This window comes from Heterocephalus glaber, unplaced genomic scaffold, assembly GCF_053883595.1.
Source record: "Heterocephalus glaber isolate CG9 unplaced genomic scaffold, H.glaber_assembly_v1.0 deba00001472, whole genome shotgun sequence".
Classification (NCBI taxonomy): domain Eukaryota; kingdom Metazoa; phylum Chordata; class Mammalia; order Rodentia; family Bathyergidae; genus Heterocephalus; species Heterocephalus glaber.
In genome coordinates, this window is record NW_028258315.1 from 22,027,482 (window position 1) to 22,031,291 (window position 3,810).

General features: G+C 39.9%; 1 pseudogene; it reads left to right on the forward strand.

Annotated features, from left to right (window-relative positions):
- The first annotated feature begins 2,037 nt into the window (after nt 1-2,037).
- On the forward strand, nt 2,038-2,898 carry LOC101706618 (integral membrane protein 2B pseudogene; annotated as a pseudogene).
- Nucleotides 2,899-3,810: the final 912 nt, after the last annotated feature.

Here is a 3,810-nt window from a genome sequence, read left to right on the forward strand (position 1 = left end):
AGCTTCTCAATTTTGCAACTTTGTGCCTGCAAAGGGTGGGGGCTTTCTGGTACCTCACATTCCCTCAAGGCATTTTTCCTATTATCCTGTTGTTAACTACTGGGCTTCTTTTTAATGGTTATCTTTCAGCATCCAAGCTCTCCTATGCTCCATCTTTGTAGCTCCAATTTTACCAGAGCTTCCTTTCTGGCCAAACTCAAAATTTACTAAATCATTCATTCTGTTGTGCCTTTTCCTCTTTTTTCTCAAGGTAGAGCAGGCTAACTGCCCCCAATTGTACTCATCCCTTAGCATGAAACTTCCTTGAATTTTTTTCTTCCAGATTAATTCATCTGCTACTCTTTTTTTTCACTTTATTAAATTCTTTTATTGGTACATTGTAGGTATACAATACAATTACATTTCTCATTGGCAATTGTACCTTTACATAATGCATCTTGGTTCTTATTTTTTCCCCATTCCTAGCCCTCCCTTCACCCCCTCCACCCTTCCCTATTTACAAAGACTTTATTTCCATTTTTTCCATTTCTCAGCATTTTTCCTTTCCCTTCTTTCCTTTCCCCTGTCCCTCCCACTACCCCTACCCCTTTGGACCTTTTCTTCCTATTTTGCATTATCGATTATTCATTCTAATCAGTGGTACATTTTAGGTATACAATATAATGACATTCATCATTGGAAATTTGCACCTTTACATAGTCTCTTGGTTCTTATCATCTGCTACTCTTAATCTCAGTCTCCTTCAAATTCTCAGGACTGGAGAAAAATTTAGACAATTTTTTTTTTTGGAGGGGGCAGAGCATAATACACATGGCCTGAAATACAACTGCCAGTGGAGTCCTTGTTCTTATTTGAAGTGTCACGAGCCTGGTCTTTTGCACGTGCTTTTTTTTATCATCATTCTGGTCTCCTGAGCTCTGACCAGAATCTCCTATCAAGCTTGGCTTATAGCATTCTATAGCTGTTTCTCTAACTGGCATCTCCAAACCTTTACAAACTCCTCCTACAAACCAGTTCAAAGTCTTCTAAACCACATTGTCAGGTAGTCACAGCATTAACTCCACTTCTCTGGTTCCAAAATCTACCTTAGCTACTTTCTAATCACTGAGACACAATACTCAACACCCACAACTTAAAGGAAGCAATGTTTGTTTTGGCTTACAGTTTGCAGAGCTTTCAGTCCAGGATGGCATGGCAGAGGGGCATGGCAGAGGAGGGATGCTCATGGCGTGGCAGATAGGAACCAGAAAAACATAAAGGGAGAAAGGAGAGAGATAAGGTCTTCCAGACACATCCCCAGTAATCCACCTCCTCTGATGAAGTTTTACCTTCCATCATTATATTTAGCTACAAATTCATGAGTGCACTAATCCACCTCATGCCCTCATGATCCAGTCACCTCTCAAAAGTCCCACTTATGAGCACATGAAGCTTTGTAGGGAAATATAGAATAACAATTAATCAGCTCTTTATGGAGGGCAGAGTGGTTGAGGCATAAAAATAGAAGAGAAAACCCATTTTCAACACTAGCAACTACTGATGCTAGCAATATTGGTGCTCAGATAGCAGTGTGAATCCTTTGAGGTTATCTGAGGGAGCCCACAAGACAGAACAAAGAAAAGGGGGGGCAAAAAAAGCACACAGCCTGCAGATTATATGGTTTTTCCCTTTGTATCATCAAAAATAAATAAATAAATAGACAAATAATGAAATGAAAAAATGCCAGACTGCAAAATTCCCTAGGAAGTACATCATAAAGCAGGAAAGACACAGTGTAACATGTTTAGCAAACTTTCAGCCTTTCCTAGTTTTAAAGCCAAGTGTTGAAGACCTTTAGAAAATTTAATATTTAAAAATAATGTCTACTAAACTGACTTAAAGAATGATCACCAGGAGCCACTTTAGCCGCTGCGCAGCCACCAGACTCTCGTCAGCTGCCGTGGAGTCGCACCCCAAGCCAGGTCGAGGAGGCTGCGTCCCAGCCGGGAGCCCACAGCCCGCACCTCCAGCCCGCGCCCGGGCACCCCAGGCCTCACCATGGTGAAGGTGACCTTCTTCTGGGCTCTGGCCCAGAAGGAGGCCAAGAAGGATGAGCCCAAGAGCGGCGAGGAGGCGCTCATCATCCCTCTGGACTCCGTCACCATGGATTGCAAGGACCCAGATGATGTGGTACTAGTTGGCCAAAGAAGAGCATAGTGTTGATGCATGTGCTTTGGACTAGCATTTATGCTTGCAAGAGTCATTCTAGGAGGAGCATACTTGTACAAATATTTTGCACTTCAACCAGATGATGTATACTATTGTGGAATAAAGTACATCAGAATGATGTCATTTTAAACCAGCCTTCTGCAGTTGCCCCAGCTGCTCGCTACAAGACAATTGAAGAAAATATTAAGATCTTTAAAGAAGATGAGGTTGAATTCATTAGTGTGCCTGTCCCAGAATTTGCAGACAGTGATTCTGCCAACATTGTTCATGACTTTAACAAGAAACTCACTGCCAATTTAGATCTTAACCTGAATAAGTGCTACATGATTCCTCTGAATACTTCCACTGTTAGGCCTCCTAGAAACCTGTTGGAATTACTCATTAACATCAAGGCTGAAACCTATTTGCCTCAGTCATACCTGATTCATGAACACATGGTTATTACTGATCGAATTGAAAACATTGACCATCTGGGTTTCTTTATTTATCGACTGTGCCATGACAAGGAAACTTACAAATTGCAATGCAGAGAAACTATTAAAGGTATTCAGAAACATGAAGCCAGCAATTGTGTCACAATTCGGCATTTTGAAAACAAATTTGCCATGGAAACTTTAATTTGCCCTTGAACAGTCAAGATAAACATGGAGACAAATTTAATGCCACGGCATAACCCCACCCTGTGTATTTTGTGCAGCGATTACTTTTAAAACTCTTTCATGTAAGTAGCAAACAGGGCCTCACTATCTTTTCATCTCATTGACTCAATTAAAACTATTATCTTTAAAAAATCAAAAAAGAATGATCACAGGTGTTAAACCTTTGAAATCATTTCAATATTAAAATCAGAAGAGATTAAATTGAATATTACCTGATAACAAGAGAAATGGCTTTTGTTTTGTGCCTTATTAACATATCATCTTATATCTCATTCTTGGCTAGTACTGTGCTAATCAGTATTTTCTTCACAGTACTAGCAACTTGAAAAGTGTTCTCATATTACTGTTGGTATTTTGACAATAGAGTATTGGATTAAAAAAGAGATGTTGATATGTACATTTTATTTGTTCATCGTTTTTATGGTAGGGTATGTGTTGGTTTTTATAATCATTAACTCAATTATTTACTTCTAGCTTTAAATCTCCAGTTTCCTCAGAACATGAAACCTGTTATCGTGCACATCGTCCCCACAACCAATCCTACTTGTGATGGTATCTAGATCTTAAGTCTAATATTCATCAGAAAAGCTATGTGTCATGGCTTGTGTCTAGATGTTCCCCCAAAACCTCATGCATGAATTTTTTCAGAGGTGGCTGGATCTAGAATGTGTGAAGCTGTGTGAATTAGTCCACTGATTGATTTGGCACTGCCCTAAGCTGGATATCCTAGATAGAATATAAAAGGGGAAGGAAGAAGCTGCTACTGTTTGCTTGTTGCTGGTCACTTGCTTTTGCTGTTTTCTGCCATGCCACTCTGCCTTGGAGCCAGCCAACTATGGACTAAAACCTCTTCAAACTTTAAGCTACATAAACCTTTAACTTTGGGTGCCAGGTACTTTGTCTCAGCATGAGAAAACTGACTAAGGCAGAATTTGATACCAGA